The 19,854-nt window shown below is 37.6% G+C and overlaps 1 protein-coding gene across 7 annotated transcripts in view; it reads left to right on the forward strand.

Moving 5' to 3' along the window:
- The window catches only part of THRB (thyroid hormone receptor beta), a 381,142-nt gene that overhangs the window by 56,078 nt on the left and 305,210 nt on the right, over nucleotides 1-19,854 (forward strand). Inside the window, exon 1 of one of the 7 annotated variants that reach the window (XM_032162288.2) lies at nucleotides 7,943-8,233. The exons of the other annotated variants lie outside the window; for them this stretch is intronic. The gene's annotated coding sequence lies outside the window, so the exon portion shown is untranslated. Of the gene's footprint in view, nucleotides 1-7,942; nucleotides 8,234-19,854 lie in introns of those variants that run through there. 7 annotated transcript variants of the gene reach the window in all.

The raw sequence follows: 19,854 nt of genomic DNA on the forward strand, positions 1-19,854 counted from the left end.
TGACAATGGCATTACTACATGACTCTCTTATGGAGATAAAAAGATAGGCGTCATCTCGTATCTAGCAACAGTATTCCAGGGGCTTTTCAGGTTAGAAAAACATGAATATCAGTTGGTGTCCATCCTTTTTCTCTTTTTAACTGCTCTATGTTTCTGCTTCTTTGTTCTTCTCTCTAGATGTCTTTCTTGTAATGGGCACCTGGCTGACCACCAGCCATATAAGGTGGCATGTGGGAAGGCAGGAGGAAAAGCTTGGTGTGGAGGATGAAGGCCTGGTTTGGGAGCCTACATCAATGTGCTTCATTCTGGACTCTGGAATGAAGCTGGGTAGCCATGTAACCTTCCATTCATTTCACCTTTCTTAATCTCAATTGTATGTATAAAGTGAAATAATAATAAAATAAAATAAAAATAATTGTGCCTGCCCCACCTAACTGAGAGTCTCATGAAGACCAAATGAGATAGTGCATCTGAAGGCATATTAGGAAAGTATAAAGCCCTTGAAAGACATGAGGGATTACTCAGCTAAGATATTAAGATGCAATCCTGCTTGTGAAGAGCTTGCAAAATAGTAGGAGAGCTGAGACATAAACACAAATAAAAATTATTTAAGGCGGAGCATGATCTGTGTCATCAGGGAGGTATGGAGTTGTATAAGAGTTCAGAGAAGGGAAAACCCATTTCCTGCTGGGTAAATTTGGTTTTTGAGCCCAAAAGTATGTTCATTTTCTTCCCTTATCTCCTTTCTGGTTTGGCATACATAGACAGGAGGATCCTTGAATAAATTCAGAAAAGTAACAAAGATCTGTTATCCGCCTTTTTTCCAGCAAACTTTTTTGTTAATATATAATAGTTGTGCATATTTTTGTACATGTGATCTTTTGATACATGTGTACAATGTGTAATGATTAAATCAGGGTGATTAGTATATCCATTGCTACAGACATTTTTTCTTTGTGTTGGAAACATTCCAGTTCTCTTCTAGCTATTTTGAAATGTACAGTCAATTGTTAACTATAGTGTCCTTACTGTACTTTCGAGTGCTAGACCTTATTCCTTCCATCCAACTGTATTTTTGTACCCATTAACCAACTTCTCTTCATCTTCCCCCTACCCTTCTCAGCCTCTGGGAACCACTGATCTGCTGTCTTCCTCCATGAGATCCACTTCTGTAAGTCCCACATACGAGTGAGAACATGCGATATTTGTTTTTCTGTGAGTGGCTTATTTCACTTAATGTAATGACCTCCAATTCTGTTCCATATTGCTGCAAATGACAGGATTTCATGCTTTTTTGGCTGAATAATATTTCATTATATATATACACATACATATTTATGATAATGGAGAAAAGCGCCAGGTCCATACACATTTGATTGATACAGGGACTGGATGATCTCTTTTGCATCAACCCTCTGCAATGAGACTTAAGGGTTTCCGTTTTCTAAAGTGGATTTTACTACATTGGCCAGACCTGAGAACTGGAATGTTTCTATCTGTACCTAATTTTAGCATTGATTAGCTAATTCTTTGATCATCATGTGAAGAGATTCACATTATTATACATCACACAGAAGAAGAGAATCTTTCCTGGTAAATGAGAAGTGCTCAGAGCATTTCGAAGAAGCTTGGCCCAGTTGGTTAGATGTACGTGATCTTCCAGGCCACCCCACCAGGGAATAATGTGTGCTCTATGCATAGAAATGAGTTCCTCAGAATCTGTGTTCAAGGGCAGTGCAAGAATGTGAAATGTAGAATGCGTTCTGGTAACTTGAATTATTTTCGAAGGTCAGGCTCAGAGGAAAGCTAAAAAGCACTCATTGCTCTTTGTTAAACTTCCCATTTACTCAAGCAGATACACTTTTTCAAACTTGAGAAAGAGAAGTGTGTGTGCATTTGTGTGTGTGTGTGTGTGCATACTATCTATATATTTTAAGAAACCTGGACTTTGAGTTCTGACTCCATCTTTCATGATCAAGTCGTGCATCGAGGCGTGTCTTGTTTACTGCTGTGCGTTTATAAACTGGGTCATCCTTTTCTGAGACTATGAGGAATGTGGAGTGGTGTGTACAGTTCTTATGTTCTCTCACAGTGCTGGGCTTTCCTCTCTGTGACTCAGTCTCTTGCCAGTGTTCTTTCTTCTGTTCTTTTTTTTTTCTTTTCCTTAGAAAGGCAGTATCTCTTTGGATCTCCCTTAGGTATTCCCTACCATGAGAAAAGCACAGCTTCCTGCACTTGCCCCCAGATATATACTATACATTGTTATACCAGTATTATTTCTTTCCTCTCTTTTTCCTTAAACAGAAATTTTATTGTTTTCTGACTCACCCTGAGGTCTCAGTACGTAAGTGTCATTTTTAATTCTCTCCCAATCCCCATTTTCTCCCACGACTGCTCTGAAGGGCACATTTAATGATTATTGTGTGTATAAGCATTTATGTAGTTTTTTGCTTTCTCTAGTCACTTAAGCGGCAATTAATTTCTACTTCGGTGAAAGAGAATGAATTATACTGAGTCCTAATCATCTATTCTTTCTAAACAGTTTGGAAGGGCCGCGGAGGAGGAGGCCAACGTTGCATCTGCATGTGGGCATATTGCTGCGTGCTTTGGTTTCATTCCTGGGCCCACATTACTCATTGTTTCCTATCTTGCCTTTTCAATACTTTGGGGACTGATTTGGTTTTAAGTTGTTGAGTGGGGGTGGCTAGAGCCAGGCTCTGCCTTCTGGCATTGTGGGAATATGGGAAAGCTTCCATTTCCCTTGGTTTCATGTAGCAAATATACCCATACTTTGTACAAGGCACATGTCAAATGTCACGAGAGGTATCTCATCAAGTTAGGGAGAGGGGACGTGTTCACCTCCACATGGGGACGCTCAGGGCCCTGGGGGTTTGGATTTGGCTCTGTGGTGCCCATTTCTGTCCTTTACCTACCAGACCATATTGCCACATTTGGCACAGCAGCTGATCTGCACCTCCATGTCCATCTTTCTGCATCTGGTTTCTCTGACATCATCCTTTTTAATCTCCTGTGTCCCTCTGCCTACACATTTCCTGTCTGCTTCCTTGCCTTACTTTGCCCAAGTGGTTCTTTTCTCTAGGGTTCTGATTTTCTCTTTACCTTCTATCTACCCACTCAGTTTAGTGTCTGTGGTCCCAACCTTTATTCGGTCTTCCTCCATCCTTGTTTTTCACGGCGTGGCCAATGATGCTACCATACACCTAATCAGCCAAGCTGGAAGCCTCCAGGTCCTTGTAGACCTTGTCTCTCCAACATCCACTTGGTTTTCAATGAAGGCAGCGCCAGTTCAACACCTCCCTCTTTTCACTCTGACAGCCCCTCTCCCAGACCTCAATTATTGCCACATACTGGATGCCTCTACCAGTTTTTACCTATTTTCTTAAAAAACCCAATCTGAACATGCCCCATTCCTCATGACAGTTGTCTCTTTAATTGCTGAGTGCTACACAGTAAAATTCAGATGACCAGTATGGCAAGCACAGACTGGTAGCAGCTGACCTTAGCATCATCTTCAATTAGTGTCTATTCCCTCCCCATGACATGCCAAACACAGTAATTTCTTATTTTAGAGGAAGCCTCTCTGCACTTATACACATCATTCTTTTTCCCCAAAATGTCCTTCTTGTTTTCTCCAGCTAGTAAAGATCTACTCTTCTTTCAAGACCATCTTTTGAAGGAAGTTTTGAGGGTTGCTTCATACTGAAGTAGTACTTTCTCTGTATGTCAACTGAGTGCTGTCTGAGTCTCTATCACAACATCCAACCCTATGCTGAGTTCAAATCAGTAGGAATGTTTTGCATTTAAAGGATAATTTATGGATGGCAAAGCCTTTTCACAGTCCTTCTCTCCATGGTGAGTTGGAGAAAGTGGAGATATGAAAGAGAGCTTGTGCTCAACATTACTTTGGTGTCTGTTCTATTTTGGTCATGTTTGATTCCTATGTACCGTTATCTACACCTTTAGCAACAAGGGAAGTGTGTCAAACGTCCTGCCACTTAGGAGGATAAGAGCCTTGGCAGAACACTTGGTGAGGATGGCCAGTCAACCCTGTTCTTGAAAGCAACTGCCTTGAATTAAAAACAGAAGGCTCCAGGACAAATCTATATGGACTCTTAAAGCTAGGATTTTTTGCTAAGAACATCATTTGTAAAACACCGAATATCTTTTTTAAACATAAATTTAAGCTGAGAACTGCTAGTCCTCTTTTCATCTTCCTTTTCTTAAAGCATGGAATTAGGACTGTCTGGTTAATCAGTGCCCAAAGTAAAGATAACCTAGGAGCAGTCGGCACTAGAGAATTCAGACATTAGCTACAAGATAAACCATCAGAGAGGAACAAGACGGTGGACTTAGAAAGCATTTATTGGACTACCTAAGTAAGCACATAATCTTTGCATTTTAGAGCTGGAACAATCAAGCCTCTAATTATAGCTGAGGGATAGAGGCCTAGAGAAGTTGAGCATCTGTCAGGACCCTCAGTGTTAGGGCTGTGAGTTCCTTACTCCCATCCAGGGTCTTTTCCCCATGTCATTAATGTACATGGAGTATGAAAACGCCTTACGGGGGAAATAACTGAGGGCAGTCACTGAACTGCAAGGCTGAATCTTCATTTTGAGAAAATAAGGTTGATGATAATAGTAATAGAAGCCAAGAACTTTTTACTGCTTTATTTCATTTGATCCCCACAAAACCCCTATGAGATGGTGAATTCATTTCCTGTTGCTGCTGTAACAAATTACCACTAGCTTAGTTGCTTAAAACAACACAAATGTATTATTTTACAGTTCTGGAGGTCAGACGTCAGAAATGAGTTTCACAGAGCTGAAGTCAAAGGGTCTGCAGAACTAATTCCTCATGGAGGCTCTTAGAGAAGGATCCATTTCCTTGCCTTTTTCAGCTTCTAGTGGCCACACGTCTCCTTGATTTTTTGGCTTCTCCCTCCATTTTAGAAAGTGCGTCACTCTAATCTATGCTTCCGCCATCACATAATCTCCTTTGCCTCTGACCCCTCCTGCATCCTTTTTATAAGGAATTTTATGACCATACTGGGCCACCAGATAATCCAGCATAATCTCCTCATCAGAAAATCCTTAACTACATTTGCAAAGTCCCTTTGCAAGATAACATATTCACAGGTTCCAGGGATTAGGACTTGAACAGATTTGGGAGGTCATTATTTAACCCACTACAGATGGGTATTGTTATTATTCCCATTTTACAGCTGAAGAAACTGTGGCTTTGAGAGATTAAGTAAATTCCACAGAGTTAGGTAGTTATTGAGAAGCAGAGTCATTCATTCTTTATCTCTGGAACTGAGTTAATAGAAATAAAAAATAAATGATATAACTGAATTCAAGATAAACATTATATAATATTATTAGATATTTTTAGACCAAAAATATACTAAGCCTGTGGTCTGAATTATAAAATATAATCCATTATAGGAAAAATGGAAATTCTAAACATTTTTAAAGGGTAACATTCTCTCATAGCTCTAGGAAATTGTTGGACTGTAATAGGCCATCATCCAGAGTCAGTCATCCAACTAGCTGTTGTGAGCTGGTATTTTAATTTTCAAACCTTAAATCAGCCTCAGTACATTTCTATCCGTTGGCAGCAGGGAGCCACTCTATATGCAGTATAAAGCTGAAATTTAAAAGCAATTTCACAGCATTTCTTTTTAATTTCTGAAGTTAGCTATCACAGTTCTCCTAATCTCTTCTCTCAGTTGAATATCTCAAATTCAAGTTCACTTAGCCATTCGTGTGAAATGGATTTTCAACACCCCAGTGTCTACATTAACTTTCCTGGGAAGCTCTTTATTTTTTCAAATACTTCTCATAAAATGTAGTTCCAAGAATTGAACATGCTACTGCAGATATAGCTTTAGTGCTGAATATGGTGAGAGGTTCCCCTCTCTTAACTAGAAGGTGTACGTACCTCTGTAACCTTGCCCTACTGACATAGAATTAATGGAAAATTAGACAGACTAGCCCATTTCCAGAAAGAATCCAATTTTAAGCTGTATGTTGACTCATAACCCATTTGAAATACAGAGAAAGAAGCAAAATATTTCTTTACACCTTGGGTTGCCTGCCAGTGCCTACATAGCCTTGGCGGGGTTAAAGAGGCCTGCCTTCCTTGGTCTCTCTCTTTTTCTTTTCTTTCCTTAACTTGTTTTATGTATGAATAAATGTACATGTTATAACGTATATGTAGGCTATGAAGCTTGGTAATGGAATAAATCCCCCATGAAGCCAACACTCATTTTAGAAAGTAGGATATTACCAATAATGTTGATATTAAATATGTAGTATTCCTCCCTGATCCTATCTCCTGCCTCCCTATTATCAATTTTGTGTTTATCATTTGGATGAGTTTTAGCTGTACTACGTATGTGTGTATATCTTCCTAAACAATATATTCTAAAATTTGGCTTGTCTGTGGGTTTTATAAAAATGGTAGCATGTCATATATATGTTCCGACAACTTGCTTTTCTCATTCATATTTGTATTTCTAAGATGTATTCATCCAGAATATAAAGCTAGAATGTGCCCATTTTCCACTGCTGTATAATATTCTGCTAGGCAAATATATCATTTTGTTCTGTGTAGTCTGTGTAGACTTTTGGGTTATTTCCTCTTTGGAGAGTTTATTGCCAGTGATTTGCTATTACAAATAAAGCTACTGTGAATTTTCTTCCATATATCTTTGGTTCATGTTGAGTAAGTTTTTCTAAGAGTAGAATTGCTGGATCAGAGGGTAAATATATTCTTTATTAGGTAACTCAAACGTATTTTTCAAAATGATTGAACTAGTCAGCACTCCCTCCAAGAAGTGCATTAGGCTTCTTTTTGCTCTACATCCTTGCTAACATTTGGTAATGTCAGGCTTTTAAGTTTTGTCCATGTAAAATGTACCTTATTGTGATCTGAAAAAGCATGTTTTGATTTCTAATGAGGTTCAACATCTTTTCCTATCTGTCTTTACCACTGATGCTTCCTTTTTTTGGTTAAATACTGTTCATGTCTTCACCCACTTCTCTTCAGATTCATAGTAATTATAAACGTGTGTGTGTGTGTGTAGAGAGAGAGAGAGAGAGAGACTAATCCTTTGTCACTTTTAGGTGTTGCAAAGTTCTCCCAATTTTTGGCTTACTATTTCACTGTATGGAATTTTTTTTAATGAACATATGTTATTTTCATCGGCAGTCTTATAAACTTTATTTGACAGCCAGTGGTTAGATCTCACCCACACTGACTAGATTTTTAAGGTGATGATAGGTACACAGGTAACCAGTGCATGAGTTTGTTTGGTGAATCTTCATTCTGACTACATTTTCTGGACAACCGCACATGGAGACAGTATGGAACATTCTTTATTCCTTTTGCTCAGATAGTTTTGTTGAGCCTGGCATCAATGCACACGTCTGGAGTACCTTTTCCTTTATGGCAAATTTCTTTGAGTGCTCAAGGGGCACACTTCTTAAAGCCCACTCCCTGGATGCCCTTGTAAATGCTGATGATGTATTCTTGGGTCACCACCTTGTTGAAGGCAAAATAGCTCTTCTTCTCACCATTATTGTTTGTGGGAGTCATTCTTCTAGGACTTAATTTTAATGTAGTCAAATTTGTCAATTTCTTCTTTTATGGTTAGTAATTTTTCAACTTTTCTTAAGAAATTCTCTTCTTTCTATTCTAATATTTTCTTTCTTTCTTTTAGGACTTAAATGTCTTTTTTAAAGGTTTCACTGAAGTAAATATATACACAGTGGTAATAAATTTATATTCTTTAAAAATGTTGTCTTTACATTTAAGCATATATTTCATCTGGAATGGATTCTTGTGTTATATGGCATGAGGTAGGGATCTGATTCCATTTTTCTCATATGAAAAACAATTGTGCTAGCATGACTTATTGAGCAGTCTATGAGTTCCCCTTTGATCTTCAATGCAAAGCCTCTCCTAAATGAAGCTTTCACACATGAAGCTGCTTTTGGTCTATGTCATGGAACAATTCGACTATTTCTATTTCCATACCTCATGCTTGCTTTACTGTCTCTCTTTTGTTTTCTATTCTTTAGACTTCCTCTAAGGATGCTGGATATTTCATTTCATACTTTACTTATGTCCCAGGTCAGCCAGTTCCTGAGGATCATCCTGATAAACTCCACAATGGATCACTAACAAACAGGGCCACTTCTTGCTCATGGTAATTTCTCCTTATAGCACTTGCTAGTATGTGATAAAGTCCTCATCACCACCAGGATGACAATGAATAATGGGAGTGAAGAGGACAAACATGTTCTGTTACTCTTTCTCTAAGATCCTACTGACAATTTTTTTTTCAACTTTGCCACCATACCACTGTGTCAACTTAAAATTTTATTTTAAACTGCTGTCATCCTGTCTCCCCAAACCCTGCATCCTGCAATTTCTAACTAAATTTTGGATATTCAGTGCAGTACTTTATAGTTTCTTCTGTAAATTTCATCTGAGACCGGGCACAGTGGCTCATGCCTGTAATCCCAGCACAGCACTTTGGGAGGCCGAGGCAGGAGGATCACTTTGAGGCCAGGAGTTTAGGATCAGCCTGGGCAATATAATAAGGCCCTGTCTCTACAAAAATAATTACACAAATAAATTCCATCTGATTTGTTTTTGCCCATTTGTTCAGATTCATTTTGAAACACGATTATGTCAACTATCTACAATGATTCAATTGTGATGATAATTCTCTCAGCTTCACCCAAATCAATAAATTTTTTGACAGAACAGAGCTCAGTGGGATATTTCTACATACCATTTCCTCAAGTGATATTGATTAATTAATTAACAATTGTCCAATTCATTCATTCTTTCTTTGTCATTCATACCATATTCTACAGTCGTACCCTGAGGATATCTTGTAAGATTTTGTCAAATACCTTGCTGAAATAGGGATATGATGCAACCTTGCATATATGCATATAACTTACATATAATATGTTATATTACATACATATATATCAAGGTGAATATATTTACATATATTGATATATATGTATATGTAATATAACATATAGTATATATGTCAAATACCACATATCATATATCACATATTTATGTCTCCTTCCCAACTATGTGCTACTTCTTCTTGAATACCTCATAATTTTCTTTTAATAGTATTCATAAACCATGTATTTAAATGTAACTTATAGAATTAGGGGTTTTATGGCTATTTTATGGGATATTGTTTTCCAAACCTACATTTCTCCCCTCACTGCCCCAGCTCCTTCTTTTGATAATCAAGAAAAAATTTAATTTTCTCATACATCAAAACAATTATTTATTGCTTGTTTGTTTTTTCCCATTATTTCTGAAGATCCAGTGCATCTGAGCCTAGAGACTTAAACACATATATGTGCTTACTTTTTTTTTCTTTTTTTGGCTTACCTTCAATCTTCTTATTTTTTCAGTTTCCTACTAAAATGAACCATTTAAGGTATCTTTTTTGCAGTTTGGAGAGTATTCTTCTTGATGAAAATTACAAGAGAAACGAGGAGAGACATTGTTTCTCTTCCTCTTTGTCTAATGCTAACATTGCACCATCTGGCTCAAGCTGTGGGTCTAGCTTTTCCTGTTCTTCTTGCCTTGAACATAACCAAAAACGCATTTTGATAAGCTCAGCGTTTTCTCTGCAGCTTTAGCTCATCTTTTGCTCCAGCTTTATTGATATTATTCTGATATCTTATCATGCTGCTGACAAACAAATTGGGCTAGGAAGAGTTTTAAAAACTTGCCACGACCTGGTGAAACTGAACCTTAAACAAACAGTAACACTGCTGGTAACACTGGCAAGTTCCACTGAGCGCTTATTCCCGAAAGGCAACTGGGGGCTAAGAGACAGGCTTGATCACTTGCAATGGAAATACATATGAGCTCTGTGCACAATGTTGCTGTCATACAGCAAAGAACATTCTTTAGCCAATCTCTGTAGGATGGCTCTGAAATAGCATCTGTGCCTGAGAATAGACAGCATCACTGTCCAATGTATCAATCTTCAGTGCTTAGCTTAATGCCAGGCACATAGTAGGTACTCAATAATATTTTGTTTATTGACAGCAGGAAGACAATGCATGTTGCAGGAGAGGAAAAAGATTAATTCCTTCCCGTCACATGAAGACTAAAGCTTAGTATATGGATTTAATTTTTCATATTATCTTTGGACTGATTTGATATATTTTACTTTAAAAGACTTACCACTATGATCCACAGGGAACCATTAGTGGTGAAAACATGGAACATGCTTCTTGGAAAATGCATTGCTTCAACAGATTAAAGACACATAAGCTGGAGCAAGTATGCAAACCTTCCTAGTTTGAACTAAAAAGAAAAGAAACAAAGGAAGGAATTAATGGAAATTTTCAAATCTAAGTCTCTTCTGATATTTCGAGGAAAACCTCAGGAAGTGAATCAAGAAGGAATAAGACTAACCAAATCTTCTTGGTTAAAGATGCTGTGATACTATGATTCAAGTTCAAACATCCAAGAAAGGAATCTACTATTTTCTTTTTAACATTAGTTATTAAAACAGTCTTAATACTCTCTATTAGCTTACAGGAAAGTTAAAATATGAGTCAATATATGATATAGTACAGGGTTTTACAGAAATAAAGTTATTTAACAACTACCTCAATACTGTGTGTAATAATCTCTAAATTTGCTCAAGTAGTTTTGGAAATAGTCATGGCATAAATGATAGGTTAATTTATCAATTTTCTACTTATTTGTATGGATTCTATATCTCACTATTCATATGTGCTAAGCATCCATTCAAATTAAGACCCTTTTTTGGTTATAAAAAGCACACAATCACATGAGCTACGTTAACTGGTTACTAGCTGGAAGGGAGAGGTTTACCTCAGTCACAGATCCAACTTCAGTGCAGGGTTTGCTATTTTTAATCACAGAACTTAGAAGCTTAATTCAGTTAAAAAGAGAGGAAGTTGTCAAGGGAGGGTTGCTAAAAGTTCATGCTAAATTTGCTTAGAACCAGATTGTGTTCATTAATATTTATACATCTATGGTTGGGAAGGGGTGATTGTGCTTCTTTAAAAACACTGGGTATTCATTTTCCATGTATGGCACAGCCTTCTGATTAGGGAAGGTGGGTTTTCATTGTACAATCAATGGAGATACAGATGGAAACCATCTGGCGCCTCATCCCCTTTTTGTCAAAAACCTTGTCTTGTCTCTCACATGTCAATGATGAATGGAAGGATTTCAAACTCTAGCTGAACAATGCAGTTTGAATCCCTCAGCTAGCCAAGGGGTTTTTGGCAAGCATCGATGAGCTTAATATTTTAAAGAAACCAGCAATCATTTTAATTCATTAGTTGAAGCCTGTTGTTCTAGACAGTGTTTTTGATTTGTATTTTGGGCACTGGCTTTGTTTTTGATTCACAAGCGTATTCCATATGGGTATATTTTCTTTTATACAGTGTAAATCATGGGGATAAAAGTGGGAGTTTCATCTGATAAAATGACCAAAATGCTGAGAGATTCTTTTAATTATCTTTGCATTAATTAGATTCATATTAAGTGTTAAGACCAAAAATTTTCTTGTGAGCTAGTACAGAGCATGAATCAGAGAACACAGAATTTAGTTAACCCAACTATAGGCAATTAATCTAAAAATCAATTCAGCGTTCTGCTTTGTGAGAGGAAATGACATGAACCTGTCTTAGAGCATCTTGGGTACACTATTTTTATAGCTTATCTGCCGAAGGTGGGTTTCTAGGATGGAAGCAAAAAAATCAATTCACATGGTTAGCTTTGCAGTCATTATTCAGCTAACAAAAGCCAGATTGGTTTTCCTCCCCTTCACATTTAATAAAATGAGGTGAATCACCAAAAAAGCAAGTTGATGCTAGAGGCTTATTCAGAAACTCATTTCCAGAGTATGTCCTGGGTTTGGTAGAGATTCAACCCAATTTTATATAACTACCATTATTGTGGTGGCCCCTATAGCAGTTATAGTCCCTACCAGTGACATTTGTGAGGGACTGTGGTTAAGAAAGGACATAAAATAAAGTTATTTTATTTAATTATAATGATTATTGTGCTTATTTCCTGCCAGCTACTGTTCTAAATGCCAGATAGATTATTGACAGGTAGCTATACAGATGATAGCTAAACAGGTATCGTGGATAGATAGACACATAGATAGATAGGTAGGTAAATAGGTTTTACTTATTTAAACCTTACAACCACCCTAATAGGTAAATTATATTATTTTCATCATTATACAGGTAAGGAAACTAAGGACCAGAGGGATTAAGAACTTTCCCAAGACAATAGCTATTAAATGGTAGAGTGGGAATTCAAATCCAGAAAGGCTCTGAAATCTGTGTGCTTAACTCTTACACTCATTGTTTCTCATAGTCATCATATGAGGTAGAGGTTATTTTTGTTATTTCTGTTTGAAAGATAAGGAAACCAAAGCACTAGACGTTAAATTACTTGCCCCAGTCTAGGTTGTCCAACTGGTAGCCTGTGGAGGCAGGACTTGGGCTTTCTGTGTCTCATTCTCTTTGCACAATGGAAAAGTTTTTTTAGAATAATCCTCTGTAGGCACCACAAGATCTCTAATAATCAGAGAAGGACTAAATTTTGTTCAGCATAGCTCAGGCCTAGGAAAGGGAAATGGGTACTGATTGTTGCCAGATTTGCAATAGTGTAATCCAACCAAATTATTTATAGTTCTTATTAATAATAAATTGAAATTAACTTATTCTGATATTACTCAATTGAGTATTTATGATATTTTTCTTAGCTCCAATTGTTGGTAAAAGTAATCCTTAATATATAAGGAGCATTTACAATTCAATAGGGAAAAAAGGTGAATACTCACATTTTTTAAAAAATGGACAAATAATGAGAATAAAGAAATACAAATAGGCATTAAACAAAAGCACAATGACAGATTTAACTTCATTAAAGAAAAACACTATGAAGTCATCCTTGTATTAAACTGACAAAGACTAAACAAACTAGTAATATATAGCAAGAACTGTGGTACAAAAGAATTGGCATTCTCATCCCTTGCTAAGGGTGCAGTTTTTTTTTAAGGACAATTTGTCAACGTGCATCAATAGCCACTGTATGCTTTGATCCAGCAATACCACATCTTGAAAACTGATCCCAAGCATGGCATCATGGATGTAAACAATTTTTTAATAATTAATGGGAACATTATTTGTAAAAGCAAAAATTATAATCAACTGATAAAGGATGGATTAAATAAATTATGGTATATTTATATAATGGAATATAAGTCTACACCAAAAATGTGATATGTTGATATGTACAAATATTGTATTAAATAGTAGCATGTAAAAGATGCGGTGTGTGAAATAGCACATTAAGAAGTTTATTTAACAATATGCAAAATTTGATCTTTTCTTGTAAAAACCAAATTTATATCAAACGTTAATAACATTGCAAAGTAGGAGTTTTTTATTCTTTCTGCTTTTCTAATTATAACGTAATAAAAGTGAATTAAAGAATCAGAAATAAAACAATGCATTTACTTTTTTGAAGTTTTGCTACTAGACTTTTACAATTTTTTAAAAAGCAAGAGACCTTGACAAGGAGAGAGAGAAGAATTCTAGGCTGTGAAAATTTATGTAGATATTGAGGAACAGTGAAGGTACATGGAGTCAGCCCTTGTAATTCTTATCATGTAGCACAGTACTTGTCAAACTGTAGCCTGTGGCAGGATCACCTGGAGGCTGGGCCCCACTCCCTACCCTAGACTTTCTGATTCAGTAGGTCTGGGTGGAACCAAAGAATTTTCATTTCCAGTAAGTTCTCCAGATATTGCCAATGCTGCTTACTAAGGGACCCCACTTTGAGAACCACTGCCATAGAACCTTACCATGGCTTTGCCATTTGCCTCAGTTATAAAACTATTCATGCTTGGAATTCAATCCTATGGATTATTTCAAAGCCCACACTCTTTCAACATTGTTTTCAGTCTTAGCTAGGTATTAGAATCCTATGGAGTATTTTTTTAAAATCCTGTTGCCTGATGTCTGCCCCAGAACAATTAACTGAAACCTCTGCAAGGTGGGCAGAGGGTGGGTAGACGGGCGGGAATGAAAGGATTCCAAATGCTTCCAGCAGCCAATCATGGTTGAAAACTTTTGTCCACCAAAATCCTTTCAAGCTACTATTCTAGTATTCATTTCAGAAATTAAAAAGCTGTACTAATTTCAGAAATTAAAAAGCTGAAGTCCTCTTCTTAAATTAACTGAACTATAAATACTTTGATAATTCTTAGTAACCAAGCAGATAGTTTTAGTAAAATGATTCTCCACTGACATGCTTAATATGTCCCTGGAAAGCACGTTTATAAAAATTTCTCTATTTAAATACCTTGTCTTCTGCTGGGTTGGAACAGAGAATTTTCCTCTGAGAACTTTTTGTGGTGAAATAAGTAAAGGTTTTCAGTAGATCGTACATACCTTGGTATTCATTTTTTCTTTTAGAGAGAAACCAAATTCAATAAATAGATGGCTATAAAAAGTACTGATTAACATAATTACCCATAATCATGTTACACCAGATATAGTACACAGACAATTGTATAGTGCTATTACTGTCCTTGGAATTGCTCAGGACTAACCTGATATTCATGTCTGCTTCACATACGAGGCATTAGTCTGACACATAAATGAACAGTGGTGCTCAACATCACATGTCTGTCAAGAATGAGTGTTGAAGGGCATTGAATAAGTTGCCAACTTCTGAACAAGTTGTGTTCCAAATTTGCATTGTAGGTTAATTCTTGGGAATGCAGAATTTACTTGTCTATGGAAATAATAGTTGTGCTTTACACTTTAAAAAAAAAAAACTCTCAGTGCTGGGAGACTGGGAGCCAGGAGAAACTGACAGCAGAGTAGGGTTCTCACTTTTCTCACCAATTCTCCCTTTCTTTACCTCGGAAGTGTTCTCTCATCCTTCCTCATCTATTTCAGTTATCTATTGTTATATAACAAACCATCCCAAAACTTAGTGGCTTCAGATAATGATGATTTATTATTTCTTACAATTCTATGGGTCAGGACTTCAGGTAGGATTGGCCAGGCAGTTTTTGCTTCATTGGTCATTGACTGGGGGTCGCCGACTCAGCCTTATTCTTCTGGTGGCTGGGCTGTGATAGAAGCCCCAAGAAGGACTTAGTTATATGGCGAGCTGGTGCTTCTCATGTGGTCCACTGCGTAGCTAGTTTTGGCTTTCTCACAGCTTGGTGGTTTTAGGGTAGTCAGCCTTTTACACCGAAGCTAGCTTTGAAAAGGAAACTTCCAGTCCGCTCTCAAGCCTGGGGATAAGAAGTCCCAAGATCCAGAACATCACTTCCTCCACATTCTGTTGGTCAAAGTTACATGGCTACCCTAGATTTAAAAGGGAGGAGAAATAGACCCCCCTTTCAAGAGGGGGTGGCACGTGCATATAGGGAAGGAAAAAATTGATGGTGGCCATCTTTGGAGATTATTTTCTATGTCACCCCTTCATTGTTGGATTCTGGAGGAGGTTGATGTAAGGCCCGAACTCTCCAGAGTAGAACCACCAATATGGGCATGTCCCCACAAGTAAGTTCAGCAGAGGCCAGGGAGGTGAAAAATCTTCAGCAGCAGCTGAAAGAATGGTGAATGCACATTCACCACGCACATCTGTCTTTTAGCTCCCATTTTGCCAGAAATGGAAATCTAAGCTTTCATCTGAGGAGGAAATTGAGGAGAGTGGCTGTATCGGGATTAGATTTAGCTGGGAATATCAGAAATCCAAAATAAAGGGAAGTAAAAGGGAGTTTATTTGCCTCATGTAAAGTTCAGAGGCAGGCAGTGCATGGCTGACATGACTTTTTCCACTCACCTCCACCTCCAAAACGGGGTTGGAAAATGACAACTCTCCCATAATTATTGCACCGATAAAATACATGCCGCAAGTCCAGATGACCACAATTCCTTGTTAGTGGGTCTTTTACTCTGGGAAATTATCCATCCAGGATACTAAGTTTCCCAAATGACCACTTTTAATGGAAACTGTGATAGCGTAGCACAGGCTTTGTGAACAATTAGATAGAATTTCAAACTTTAACATTTTTCCCAAGCTCCTCAAGCCTATTTAAATGTAAAATGAGTTATTTACTACTTTGTCCAATTTCCCTTTGTTTTTGAAAACTACATGAAATTATTTGTATAGTCATTGTTGGTTGAAGTAGTAAAGCAATTATGCACAGGAATAGATGAGACAGACACATAAATGCTACTTTAACCACATTCTTGTTGATGGGGAAAAAGGAACACCAGACTAGGAATCAGATTAGCATGCGCCTTGGAACAAATCACTAAATGTCTTGGAAACTTCATCTCTTCGCCTGTAAAATGGAGATGATAACGTAATCTGCAGACAGGGTGCTTTAGAGGAAGGGATCATTAAATGAGATGATGATGCAAATATATTAGAAAACAAATTGCCACTACAAGCTACAGATATTTTACTTTCATTAATTTCATTAATAGCATCATCATCATTTTATGTTGTAATAAAGGCAATTCACTATGCTTAGTTCTGAAGTGTCCATGCATTAAAATAATCAATGATGGAGATTCTGTCCATTTTGCATGCTTTTCTCTCTGGGCATGGGTGCCTTGGCAGCGTCTTGGGTGGCACTTCCTGTGGGAACTGTCATACATACAACCTATTGGATTAGTAAAGCCTGAAGACTTGGGAGATATATAAGGGAAAGAAAGACACTATAATGACAGCCAACACATGAGTCCTCAGTGCCAGGGCCCTGGATTAGTACTTTTTCCTGCTTTAATCTCTTTTCACCTGCACCAGAGCCCTATGAAGAAAGAGTTATTATTAGACTCCTACAAGCCTTAAAGAGGTTTTATTTTTTTTTTAATGTAACTTTTATTTTAGGTTCAGGGGCACATGTGCAGGTTTATTATATAGGTAAATTTCTGCCATGGGGGTTTGTTGTAAAGATTATTTCATCACCCAAATACTAAGCCTAGTACCCATTAGTTATTTTTCCTGATCCTCTCCCTCCTCCCACCCTACACCCTCCAATAGGCCCAATGTCTGTTGTTCCCCTCTATGTGTCCACATGCTCTCATCATTTAGCTCCCACTTATGAGTCAGACATGAAGTATTTGATTTTCCATTCCTGCCTTAATTTGCTAAGGATAATAGCCTCTAGCTCCATCCATGTTCCTGCAAAGGACATGACCTCGTTCTTTTTTATAGCTGCATGGTATTCCATGTTTTCTTTTTCCAGTCTACGATTGATAGGCATTTAGGTTGATTTCATGTCTTTGCTATTGTGAATAGTGCTGCAATGAACATACATGTACATGGGTATTTATGATAGAACGATTTATATTCCTTCTGGTATGTATCTAGTGATAGAATTGCTGGGTTGAGTGGTATTTCTGTTTTTAGGTCTTTGGGAAATCACCACACTTTCTTCCACCATGGTTGTAGTAATTTACATTCCCACTGACAGTGCGTGTGTTCCTTTTACTCTGCAACCTCACCAGCATCTGTTATTTTTTGACTTTTTAGTAATAGCCATTCTGACAGGTGTGAGATGGTGTCTTATTGTGGTTTTGATTTGAATTTCTCTAATGATCAGTGATGTTGAGCTTTTTTTCATATGCTTGTTGGCCATATGTATGTCTCCTTTTGAAAAGTGTCTGTTCATGTCCTTTGCTCACTTTTTAAAGAGGTTTCTGAGGTGTGGAAGTTTCATAGAAAGTAGAACAGCTGAGGTTGAATCTAACACACTTCTGACCCTGTGCTGGTACTTCAAGTGCTCACCATGAACTTCAGCACTGACTAAACAAAGCCACAGAGAAGATTAGAGAGCATTCATTCCAGAGATAATCCCGCAGCCAGGGCTGGACTACATGGACATGTGTCCTGCGTAGTTCTTCAAAAGGGCCCCATGCTGAGTTGACTACTCTGCTGGTTCCATCTTGAAGTCCTTAATTGCTTCTGAGCAAATCGCACCATATTTTTATTTTTCACTGGACCTCACAAATATTGCTGGTCCTGGGAGACACTGAGGTAACATGTATAAGAGAAAAAGAAAGAAGGAGCTAACATTTACTAAGCACTATGACATGCCAGGCATAAATTTATGTCATCTTTATACCCATTAACTAATTTCACTTCTAGGAAAACTCTACAAGAGAAATAAGTTCATCGCTTTATAGATAAACAGGTTCTCAGAGAGCCAAGTAACTTGCATCGGTTACACAGCTGGTAAGAGGTGGAGCTGAGATTCAGGGCCTTCAGTGCTCTTATTGTTTTAACCCCTCCAGGCTGTGCCATGGTTGAGATAATAAATACCTACTCTTCCTGGGGGTATTACAATGAAGCAATTTTCCACCTCTGCAGAAATACATTAAATATTATTAAAGGCATATAGTTTACAATAATGTAGAGTTGCTGTCTGCAAAACTTATTCCCGGTTGAGACTGACCTAATGAAAGATTCTCAAAGATAGAAGCTGTGATATATAAATATGACCAAGTTATTTCAGAATTACTGGACAAAGGACTATGCAATGTTATTTTTATGAGCTAATTGCATCAAGGTTCTTAAATCTCTGCAGAGCAATGAACTAGGAGTCCAGAGAACTGAATTCTATTTTTAACTTGGCTAAGTCATTTGGCTTCTCTGAGTCTCAAATAGGAATCGAAAGGCGAAGATCCAAAGCCATAGTAAAAAGGTTTTTATCATAAATGCACCCTAAATAGAATTTTTTTAATGCCCAGGGCAGGAAGCCTGGATGGGCTTTCCATCTGGAGAGAGGTCCTTAAGTAAGAGGAAGGATAGGAATGAGAATAGAGGAGGGATCTTTTATCTCAATACCCTGAAAGTTCTTTGCTTGGCCAGTTTTCTCACCTGTCCTTGGGCCTTTAGCTGTCTGCCTCCAGCAGCTAGGTTCGCTGACCTGGGATAGCATTGAGCCTGCCACCAAGCTGCAGAGATAGTACAGGGTACTCAGTGAGAAGGGAGAAAGGGAGAAAGCTCTAAATTTAGCCAATATTCCCAATATTTCTCAATTTCTTTTACTTTCTTTTTATTTCCATGCCCTATGGGCAAAGACCCAGTGGTCATGTCCTAGCTATTGCTCTAAGATTGATTAGGAGTGGTTTCACAGTCATGGGTCTAGGCTTAGCTGACAAGAATGCCCATGATTTATAAGCGATGTCTGTCATGGGCACTGCAGGTATGAGGGGTGATAGATGTGCCTCATATCTCGTCTATTAGATATTCACCATTCCTAGATTAAGGTAGACTTCCCAGAAATATTTGTTGGATGACTGAACAGCCATTACTGTCAGTGTTAAATTTGTTGTACCTATGAGGAAAAAAATGTAGTCCCAAAAGTTAGCTAAGAAGTTTCCAGCTAATTGAGGGCATTGCCCTATGTACATGAAAAACATTTATATTTCTGTTGATTTCTCAGCGTGTGGATCACAGAATATTTGTATTAGAATTACATAATAAGCTTGGTTAAACTACAGATTCCTGGGCCTCACCCTACTTATTTACAACATCTTTGGAGGGTAAGGCCTGGGAATCTGCATTTTCACAAATGTCCTTAGTGATTGGGGATGGTGGTGTGCATGTGAAATGGGAGAACCATTGCTTTGTAAGACTAGGTAAGAAAAATTAGATTTTTTAAATCGGCAATATTTTCATTTACCATATCATAATCTAAACTAGGAATGAGCACCGGTTTTCAAATGGTGTTGGAATTCA

This window comes from Hylobates moloch, unplaced genomic scaffold (genome assembly GCF_009828535.3).
Source record: "Hylobates moloch isolate HMO894 unplaced genomic scaffold, HMol_V3 SCAFFOLD_8, whole genome shotgun sequence".
NCBI classification, from domain to species: domain Eukaryota; kingdom Metazoa; phylum Chordata; class Mammalia; order Primates; family Hylobatidae; genus Hylobates; species Hylobates moloch.